This window comes from Rhinatrema bivittatum, chromosome 1, assembly GCF_901001135.1.
Source record: "Rhinatrema bivittatum chromosome 1, aRhiBiv1.1, whole genome shotgun sequence".
Taxonomy (NCBI): domain Eukaryota; kingdom Metazoa; phylum Chordata; class Amphibia; order Gymnophiona; family Rhinatrematidae; genus Rhinatrema; species Rhinatrema bivittatum.
Window position 1 is genome coordinate 90,748,353 of NC_042615.1, and position 11,654 is coordinate 90,760,006.

At 42.6% G+C, this 11,654-nt stretch overlaps 1 non-coding gene across 1 annotated transcript; it reads left to right on the forward strand.

Annotated features, from left to right (window-relative positions):
* The first annotated feature begins 9,941 nt into the window (after positions 1 to 9,941).
* TRNAY-GUA lies at positions 9,942 to 10,036 on the forward strand. Its single transcript has 2 exons — positions 9,942 to 9,978; positions 10,001 to 10,036. It is a non-coding gene; the product is annotated as a tRNA-Tyr (tRNA).
* Positions 10,037 to 11,654: the final 1,618 nt, after the last annotated feature.

Below are 11,654 nucleotides of genomic sequence, written 5' to 3' on the forward strand. Positions count from 1 at the left end.
TGAGCAACGCTTTTAAAATCTACCTGTTTGGGGCATTAGTAAAGGATGCAGAACATTTCTAATATTTCAGAGAAGTGTAAAATTGGGAGATTTTTGCTTCATATGCAGAAGATGAATTATATGCTGCACAAATAGTAAATACAAATGGTAAAGCATCAAAACATTTTCAGAAAGGTGAGTGGTATGACCTACTGCAGAGATCTGTGCTCTCAAAACACTGTTTTCTCCATAAGAAACAGTTAATGTTTTGGTTTTCTTTCATAGAAGTTTTTGTCACTTTCCCCTCTCCTGGCATGTGAAAGCATTAAACCTCATGGTTTGTTTGTTTTAGGCTTGCCAATTTGGCTGTGAAAAGAGACATAACAAATGTATTCCTACGGACTAGAATGGAAGCTGAGCAGCTGGAGCAAGGGATTTTCTGGAAAAATTCCATTCCCAATCAAGAATAAATATTTTCAAGACTATGGGTTCAAATGAATTAAGAAGGCAAAGGTTATGTGGATGAATTACCCCATGTTGATTGGTCTATGGGGAGCACAGAGGGTGTTCATGAAACATCTAAGCTGATTTGTTCTCCTTCTGTATGCCCCAAATGTGTGATGTGCAGAGACAACATTTTCATTTTGACTTATTTGTTTTGTAGATTGCCTGCATTTGTTTGGTTCATTTCCAGTGGGGGAAAAAAACCTGTTTATTCATTCCATTTGTTTTTTCATTTCCCATTAAAGTCAATAAGGGAAGCAATGCAGGCTGTTTTGCCCTGAAAATTGGGGTTTTCTATTCAGTTCCCATCAGATCCCCAATAGTTAATTTATTTCACTCTCACAGATGAGTGATGGCTTTCCCATGTCTACCTGGCTAATAACTAGTTATGGACTTTTCTTTCAGAAACTTCTCCAATCCTTTTTGAACCCCCACTATTGACCTAATTTTAAAAGGCCTATGGGCGTTAAAACCAGGAGATATGCATGTGGGCAGGCTACGCACGCGCCGTGGGGATTTTCAAAGGCATGTGGTCACACACGTATCTCCCGGTATGTGCCAAAGAACGGGCTAAAAAAAAAGGCAGGCCAGAGCGCGGGGCAGGGCGGGGACATAAGAACATAAGAACATAAGAAATTGCCATGCTGGGTCAGACCAAGGGTCCATCAAGCCCAGCATCCTGTTTCCAACAGAGGCCAAACCAGGCCACAAGAACCTGGCAATTACCCAAACACTAAGAAGATCCCATGCTACTGATGCAATTAATAGCACTAGCTATTCCCTAAGTAAGCTTGATTAATAGCATTTAATGGACTTCTCCTCCAAGAACGTATCCAAACTTTTTTTAAATGCAGCTACACTAACTGCACCGACCACATCCTCTGGCAACAAATTCCAGAGCTTTATTGTGCATTGAGTCTTAAATGTGCAACTTGCTAACTTCATAGAGTACCCCCTAGTCCTTCTATTATTCGAAAGTGTAAATAAACGATTCACATCTACTCATTTAAGACCTCTCATGATCTTAAAGACCTCTATCATATCCCCCCTCAGCCGTCTCTTCTCCAAGCTGAACAGCCCTAACCTCTTCAGCCTTTCCTCATAGGGGAGCTGTTCCATCCCCTTTATCATTTTGGTTGCCCTTCTCTGTACCTTCTCCATCGCAACTATATCTTTCTTGAGATGCGGCAACCAGAATTGTACACAGTATTCAAGGTGCGGTCTCACCATGGAGCCTCCCTGTATATTCTCCCAGCTTTCATAACCTTGTATATAAACCCTGTATTTAATCCAAAAAATGATGACACCCCCATTCTAAAGATTTTGATTTTCATTATGTTAATTTCTCTCTCCCTAAGAATTATATTTACAGTTGTACCATTTTTCCTCTAGTTGTTTATCTATTTCATCCATGTATCTCTGCTCCCAGTTTTTGCAATTGCCCTGTTACATGTAATTTCTAACATTACTGTTATAGAAACATAGAAACATAGAAATGACGGCAGAAGAAGACCAAACGGCCCATCCAGTCTGCCCAGCAAGCTTCACACATTTTTTTTCTCATACTTATCTGTTTCTCTTAGCTCTTTGGTTCTATTTCCCTTCCACCCCCACCAGTATACAGTATACACCCTGTTATACTGTAAACCGGTATGATGTTCCTTACGAATGCCGGTATAGAAAAAAGTTCAAATAAACAAATAAATAAATAAATAAATATTTATTTATTTTGTTTTTTCTATACCGACATTCCTGTAAAAGTACAAATCATATCGGTTTACAATGAAACTTCAATTTCACTCTAAGGCGGTACATGGAACAATGATGCCAGTTAACAGTAGAAACACTAAACGTAACCTAAAACTCTAGAGACTCATTTTAACATAATCTAAAACTCATGAAACTTGTCTTAACAGTAAAAACAGTAAATGATATAAATAAATCAATATAATTAATGTGCATAAATAAGCTCAGGGGACGGAGGAACAGAGGAGATGGTAGAAGGGGGGAAAGAGTAGGCAAGGAAGAAGAATATGGAATGGAGCAATATAGAGCGATATAGAGGCATTATGACATTTTCCGTTTTATTAACCATTCCCTTCCTAATAATTCCTAACATTCTGTTTGCTTTTTTGACTGCTGCAGCACACTGAGCCGACAATTTTAAAGTATTATCCACTATGATGCCTAGATCTTTTTCTGGGTGGTAGCTCCTAATATGGAACCTAACATCGTGTAATTACAGCAAGGGTTATTTTTCCCTATATGCAACACGTTGCACTTGTCCACATTAAATTTAATCTGCCATTTGGATGCCCAATCTTCCAGTCTTGCAAGGTCCTCCTGTAATGTATCACAATCCGCTTGTGACTTAACTACTCTGAATAATTTTGTATCATCTGCAGATTTGATAACCTCACTCATTGTATTCCTTACCAGATTATTTATATATATATTGAAAAGCACCGGTCCAAGTACAGATCCCTGAGGCACTCTACTGTTTACCCTTTTCCACTGAGAAAATTGACCATTTAATCCTACTCTCTGTTTCCTGTCTTTTAACCAGTTTGTAATCCACAAAAGGACATCGCCTCCTATCCCATGACTTTTTAGTTTTCTTAGAAGCCTCTCATGAGGGACTTTGTCAAACGCCTTCTGAAATCCAAATACACTACATCTACCGGTTCACCTTTATCACATGTTTATTAACCCTCCAAAAAAATGAAGCAGTTTTGTTAGGCAAGACTTTCTTTGGGTAAATCCATGTTGACTGTGTTCCATTAAAGCATGTCTTTCTATATGCTCTACGATTTTGATCTTGAGAATAGTTTCCACTATTTTTCCCGGCACTGAGGTCAGGCTCACTGGCCTATAGTTGCCCATATCTCCTCTGGAGCCTTTTTTAAATATTGGGGTTACGTTGGCCACTCTCCAGTCTTCAGGTACAATGGATGATTTTAATGATAAGTTACAAATTTTAACTAATAGATCAGAAATTTCATTTTTGAGTTCCTTCAGTACCCTAGGATGCATACCATCCGGTCCAGGTGATTTGCTACTCTTTAGTTTGTCAATCTAGCCTACTACATCTTCCAGGTTCACAGAGAATGAGCGGGCCAGGACAGCAGCATTGTGTACTGTCCTGCTGAAGCACGTGCCAGCAGTCGGCTGGCTCGAGCAACCTGCTAGTGTTCCGGCGAGCATGTAAGTATTAAAACAAAAAAAATAAAGATAGAGGGGTTTTAGGGTTCGGGGCAGATAGGGGAAAAGGGAAGCAGGTTAGCTAAGGGGTTTAGGAAGTTCCCTTCCAGTCTGCTCCTTTATTGGAGTGGACTGCGAGGGAACTGGGGAAAGGGCCTATCATGCCGCCATGCAATTCTTATAAAATTTCCCCCCTTTACACACGCAAGTCAACACTCACATGCGTGTGCTGATACAAAATCAGGCGATATGTGCATGTGGGTAGCAGATTTTATAAGATGCGCATGTCAGCATGCACATGATATAAAATCGGCGCATCCATGTGCGCGCCGAGAATAGTGCGTGCTTTAAAATTTACCTTTATGTCAGTTGTCTTGACTATGTCCTCCAGCACCAGATTCCATAGCTTGAATGTGCACTGAGTAAAAACATGTTTCTTACAATTTGTTTTAAATTTGCCAGTTGCTTGTTCCATGAATTATGCCTTAGTCCTAGTGTTGTTTGGAAGAGTAAATAACTATTCCATATTTGCCCATTCCACCTCACTCATGATTTTGTACATTTCAATCATATCCCCTCTCAGTCATCTCTTTTCCAAACTACAGAGCCCTAATCTGTTTAGCACTTTCTCCATAAGGGAAGTTTTCCATCTTCTTCATTTTTGTTGTTTTTCTTTGTACTTTTTCCATGTCCACTAAGTCTTTTTTGAGATGGGGTGACCAGAACTGCAAACAATACTGAAGGTGCAGTCACACTATACAAGGACATTTTGATATTCTCTGTTTTGTTCTCAATTCCTTTCCAGGTATAGATTGATTAGTGTAGACAATAGGTGTGATTAAGGGTTAAAACTCAGTTTCTCTCTTTCACTGAGCCAGAAATTATTATAGCAAGTTTATTAAACCAGCATGTGTGATGCAAGTCTATCAGAACAAAATTTGCTGAACACCAGGAAAAATACACAAATGGAATAGATATTGATTTGTTTGTTTTTATAAACTACAGGAAGTCATTGACTTAATGAGTTTTGAGTTACAATGATCCAGAGTTACAACATTTTTAAATTGACACCCATTATCCAGCTTGCAACACTTGTTTCAACTTTAAGACCCCTGATCTTCTCCCAATTGGCACCCATTGGTGTGCTCATGTACATGAGAACTAGCAGGGCGATGCAAGTAGGGAACAACCGGGCAGCCTGGACACCGGGCAGGTTCTATCCTGCCCCCGACCATCTGAGCCGGAAACCCAGCATTACACACACACAATGAGAACCTGAGTCATAACTGGGATGCAAATGGCCACAGCCGTTTATTAGAGTACCCTAACAGGGGAGTCTAATTTAGGTTTCAAGTCCTGAATCCCAACCGCAGAGCAAGTGCTGATATATATGTTCCTTCTGCTCAGGCAGAACCAGGAGGGGGGGGGGGGGGGTCACGGTCCCTGAAGCTCCATAAGCCAGCTGTGGAGCGCCATTACTGGAGGGGTCCCGGGAGGCTGCCTGGCCGTTGATTCATCAATGCCCACTACCCAGAACTGACATTCATCATCAATGGCCAATCGCTGAGTGGTGGCCCCAAGGCCACGCTCTTTTGAACCGGTACCTCCCTGCTTTATATACAGTTCCTAGTGTTACACTAATCTCCCACAACTCGGTCACCACTGCCGCAACAGAATAACAATGAACAGACATATTTTCTAACTAACAACTCACACTATCTAATAGAAGGGGTAAGTTGGGTGAGAAATTGTGCCGCACCAAGCTGGGGCCAAGGAGGAAGAAGCCGGAAAAAGGGGCGCCACTGGGTTTTAAGTTTCCTGCCAGTCCTTCCACCCCCATCCAATGTCATCACATTGCTCCCCTAGCCAATTGCATGGCCCAGTGTCGGAGCATGTGATAAAGATATCACCACGCCCATACCAATCAGGGGTAGCAACATCAGGAGCACTGCCCTGGTGCATGAGGAGGACACTGCATATGGTGCCGGACAAATGCAGACTGCACCATGATCCAACCAGCGCCAGAAGAAGATGAGGAAGAAGGGATTCCCCTCTTTGCAATTGTTGGTAAGCCCGGCCCTACATGTGGCAGTAGTGGTGACCCCATGTATGCAGCAGGCACCTGGTTATTCACAGCACCCACACATCCATGCTTGGGTGCCTTCCATTAACCGGGCAGCCTGGACACCTGGGGTTCTATCCTACACCCGCCCATCTGAGCCGGACACCCTATATTTCACATACACAATGAAAACCTGAGTCATAACTGGGATGCAAATGGCCTCAGCCATTTATTAGAGTCCCCTAACAGGGGAGTCTAATTTAGGTGCCAATTCCTAAACCCAACTGCAAGCAGGTGCCAATATATATTTTACCTCTGTTCAGATAGAACTGGAGGGGGGGGGGGTTGTGGTCCCTGCAAGCCCCTCCCTGACCACCAGCAGAGTGCCATTACCAGAGGGGTCCCGGTAGGCCACTATACAGCAGGCACCACAGGAGCCCTTCACAAATGTGCCCACTACCCAGGCCTGACATTCATCATCAATGGTCAATCACTGAGTTGTGGCCCCAAGGCCCCTCTCTTCTGAACTGGCACCTCTCAGCTTCGTATACAGCCCCCAGCATTACAATTATCTCCCAGGAGTTGGTCACCACCACCACAGGGATCCTGTCATGTGGGTCAGGAAGTGCCCTTCCAACCCCCATAGGACAGGCTTCCCCCATACCAAATGGCTATAGCTCCTGCAACAAACCCGCGAGTACTCTCTGCAATGCCTGCAGAAACAAATCATTTCCCATATTGGACAAATGCATTCTGTCTGGAGCATATAATTCTGCACAATGCGTGTCCTCCCACACATGCCTCAGATGATAACTGTCCAGGCATTGAATGGTAGGGGTGTGCATTTGTTTTGAATGCATTTGCACTCCGCAACTTATTTTTTTTCAAACTTAAAAAAAGTGATGATGCGCAACGCATCGCGACTTCCAACTTATTCAACATAGCTATGTTGAATACGTTGAACCTAAATAAACACTTAAACCCCCCCACCCTCCTGACCCCCCCAAGACTTACCAAAACTCCCTGGTGGTCCAGCGGGGAGTCAGAAAGCCATCCCTGCACTCCTTTGCGATTTCCTCATGGCGCCGATAGCCTGTGTCACAGGGGCTGCCGGTGTCATTGGTCAACCCCGGTCACATGGTCACCAGCGCCATCTTGTGCTCCTACCACGTGACAGGTAGGTCATGTGGCAGGAGGTCGCTACGGGACACCCGCTGGACCCAACCGGAACTTTTGGCCAGCTTGGGGGGGCCTCCTGGTCAGGAGGCCCCCCCAAGCTGGCCAAAAGTTCCGGTTGGGTCCAACGGGGGTCTCAGACCGGGGTTGACCAATGACACCGGCAGCCCCTGTGACACAGGCTATCGGCGCCATGAGGAAATCGCAAAGGAGTGCAGGGATGGCTTTCTGACTCCCCGCTGGACCACCAGGGAGTTTTGGTAAGTCTTGGGGGGGTCAGGAGGGTGGGGGGGGTTACATTTTTATTTAGGGAACCGGGAAAAGTATGGACAGATCCTCAACTTATGGAATTCTCCATAAGCCCATATTGAACGAAATCGACACCCCACGAAAACGTATCAACGATTCAACAAAAACTTTTTGTCTGCACATCCCTATTGAATGGCCTTGTCTATATTTCAGTTAAACCTGGTGCGATATCTCCCCAACCAATAGTTTCTGCTGGAGTATGATTTCAAACCAGCAGACTGTTGTAGATGGCCAGGCTGAGATAATGTGGCTCAAGTAGTCTCTGACTGTGTTCAGCAGTGCGAGGCCAGAGCTGTTCCCCAGATTGTTGCCACCAAGGTATATGATAATGAGGTCTGGCGTAATGAAACCAGCTTTGTCCACCTGCAGTATGGGCCATAGTTGGTGCCAGTGCATAACTCTTTGACCTAGCCACTTGATAGTCAAGCCTCTTCCAGGCAACCCCAAGTCAAGCCCAAATTTCCCTCATGCGGCCCTTCTGCGTGCATGTTTGATGAATGAGTGGCCAACGATCCATGCTGAACGATGACAAACTGCAGCTGCAAGTGAAAGGAAACTTAAGTCTTGGGATGCTTCCAACCTTGTTCAAGTGCAGAGTAGCCATCATCGTGCCTGATATATGATGCAAATGCGCTGGAGTCAGCACCAATGCGGAATGAGTGAGTGCAAAACATTCACTCTGAAGCCTGGATTTTAGCAGCACTTTCTTGAAAACTGCAGAGAACTGGTATCTGCTCAATGGGGATTTGTCTCGGTTCAGTAAGAAGAAACCATCTCCTTTTGGGCATAATGTTAGGTAAAGCATCACTGCTGCAACTGGACATGTTACCAGACCTTTGACTGCTGTCAAACTGATGACATGACCTCATGCCCTTTGATCAGTCTTAGACTGTCTCAGCCTCAAGCATAGCATGCCGTTTGAGACACTGATATCCTCCTGTAGAAGCCATGCAGCTGGGAGGCATTCTGCAATGGCTCTGTAAACTCGCTAACATGCAGGGTACCGAAGAATACAAGCCGTGGGGAGATTGGGACAGGGGCAGGGAATTGTGCCACACCATGCCAGGGCCAAGGAGGAATAAGCTGGACAAAGGAGAGCCAGTGGATTTTAAATTTCCCACCAGTCTTCCCCCCCTGGCCTACGTCATTACGTTACTCTGTTGGCCAATTGCATGGCCTGGCATTGGGGCGCATTCTAATGATGTCACTGCACCCGATTCCGGACAAACCAGGGGAAGCAACGTCAGGACCACTGCCCTGGCATGTGAGGAGGACACAACACATGGTGACAGAGAAATGCAGCTGGTGCCATCATCCAGCCATTGCTGGAAGGGGGGGGGGGGGGGGGGGGGAGAAGGGATTCTCCCCTCTGCAACCTTTGGTAAGCCTGGCCCTATGCATGGTGGTGGTAGTGCCCACATGGATGCAGCAAAAACCCAGTTTTAGGTACATTCCATGAGAACCAAGGATTTTCTTTGCTCAATAATGTGTCAGTGCATTGTCATGTAGGCATGACACCAAAACGTAATGCTTTTAAATGAGATTATGCTTTTTACAGTAGTATATATTTCTAAAATCTGGGTTATTTTTGTGAAAATAAAATATTGGGGCCTGTTACTGGAAACAATTTCCCATTTATAACATCATTCTTTGGGGACAACTGGTTTTAACTTACAACATTTTGATTTAAGACCGTTTTCAGAAATCAATTGTGTCTTAATTCTCATTTCTTTCTGTATATCTGGTCTTTACATCTCAGATACTTGTCATTTCCATATTTGATGACCAAAGAGCAAATGACATCCAAGATATGTTCATGCAGTGCCTGTATGACTATATTTCTGATGTGACAACATCAGAAATCTCACATTCAAGAACCTTACAATCAGAACTACCAGAACTTTCTCACAAACACATAAACACACTCTCTCTTTGTCACAAAGAAGAAAAAGGAAGGCATTTCTAACTCCATAAATCCAGACAAAGTGAAGGTGTTAGACTGATTTATGCATGAAACAATTCCTTTTTTGATTTTTGGGTAGCTAACAAAACATTTGCACATGGTCTGGAGTAAGCTATTCCACAGTACAACTGAGTATTTTCATAATATAATAAAATTGTGTTATCCTCAGAATTTATCTTGCTGTCGTTCTATCACGCCACAGCATGCTTCCTTTTTTAGAACAATCTTGATGGGAAAGGTCAAAGGCGAAAGTTGGTAACATGGATATTACCACCTCAGTGTGTAGTTTTCAAAGGAAATTCCATTGGGAAAACATTTTATCCTTGTAAATTGGTTATCTAAAAGTGGAACAGCCTGCATGCAGATAAAATTACGTGAATCAGTCCATTAGGTGCGTTCTTTAGTCTGTACAGTAGCGGGGGTGTTTCTGAGACACGGTTAAGTTAAGGAAAAAAAAATACACACTGGGATGTTAATTTTCCAAAAGATTTACACACAAAACTGGATTTTACATGTGTAAATTCACTTTACTCAGGTAAATCAGCTTTTGAAAATTGCTATGATACTATGTTACAGATACACATGTAATTCATTTGAAAATTACTTCCCTTGTATGTAGTTTTGGTTAAAAAAAGTATCTGGAGATAAAGCAGGTGTGGATTTTTTTTACTGGGAGAATTTTTAAAGTTAAAGTATTTTTTTTTCTGAAAAATTGTGCAAACTCTGGCCTGGATTCATCCATCATCACCTTTGGTAGCTCAGTTGGTAGAGCGGAGGACTGTAGAGGTAATTCATTAACTGCTGATATCCTTAGGTCACTGGTCCGATTCCGGTCCGAAGGAGGATTTTTCAACAAGGATTGAATTACATAGTCTGGGTAAACAAATAATCATGGGTGTAGCTTGCTTGTTACGGTGGTTACTACCCCAAGTCAATTAAGCTTGATACATCACTTGGAATACATATCCAGTGCAGCTCACTGCTTCAATGGCAGGGGGGGGGGAATGAAGAAAAGAGGATTTATAGTCAGACAACAGCCAACAAGGACTGAACTGCATAGGCTGTATAAACAAATAAGCGTGGGAGTAGCTTGCTTACTGCGGCAGTTAATTCCCCTAACCAATTAAGCTAGATACTTCACTTAGATGCAGTTCCAGCACTGCTCTCTACATCAATGGTGGGGGTGGAAGGTAAATAGAACCAAAAAGTTACTAATAAAGGCCAAGAGTATCAGATAAGTATGAGAAAAAAATAAGTGTGAAAGCTTGCTGGGCTGACTGGATGGGCTGTTTGGTCTTCTTCTTCTATGTTTCTATATTCATTGCTGAATGATGAATCCAGTGAAAATTGAGGGGGGGGGGCGGGCTTGCGAAAGCCCGCAGCCTTCACACCACCGCGGTGTGCCAGCTGCTGGCTTTCACACCGAATAGTGCCACCGTGAAAGGTGGTGCTATTCAGCACGCTACTGCCAATGATAACGTTGGTAATGTTATCGCCGGCAGCGAAGACACCGCCGACTCCGCTCTCCCCTCCCCCTAATTTGCATGCTATCACGTGAAACAAGCCTTTTTGCGTGCGATAGAGGCTTATCACACTCGATACAGCCGTATCGCGTGCGATCAGCCTTTGAAAAATGACCCCATCTGCTTGTGAAAAGTATCTCTGGTCTTTGCAAACATGCAGGCAGTTTTAAATTCAATATTTTCTTGAATATAAGTACTCAGAAAATAGTTCAATAATTTAATATGTTCCTGCAGAATGATCCCTGCAAAGATGTGAGAAATATATATTGTGTTATTTTTATTTAAGAGGAATTAAATTTAGTTAAAATTAGTTTGCTGTAGGAGTTTGACGTTTTTAAAATATACTTCAGAACACTCATTTGTAAAGAAAATGCTTTTGTGTGTCTTATTTACATAAAAATTGAGGAAATATGAATTAGAGTTAATGGAATTTTATGATTTTATAAACAGAAATCTTAACAGTAGCTTATCAAAAAGATCTCTGGACTGAATTTTGTGATACGTCTGCAATATTATAGTTCAATTTTATGCTGAATTTGGGGTGTTCAGGCAATTGTAATTGAGATTTGATTTGTGAAACCAGTTTCCTACAATCATACATCTTACAATTCTAAACTCTATAAAAGATCAGATGTATAATGTTTTGCATTCTTTCGAGAAGTTGTATTTGAGGTGAGTGAGAATGCCTATTAGCAGCAGCTATTTGTGTATCTACTGACCTGTAACTGGATCATAGGTAAGGGATATATATATATATGTATATATATATATAGAGAGAGAGAGAGAGAGAAAAGAACTGTGCATTTAAAGCATTTAATTTACTTTGAGTGGCATTCAAGGAGTTTATTAATAAGGGAAAAAATATATATATATATGTCCTCCTATGTGATATGTGACCCTGTAAATATAGAAATCTATTAAATGCACTCAGTCATAT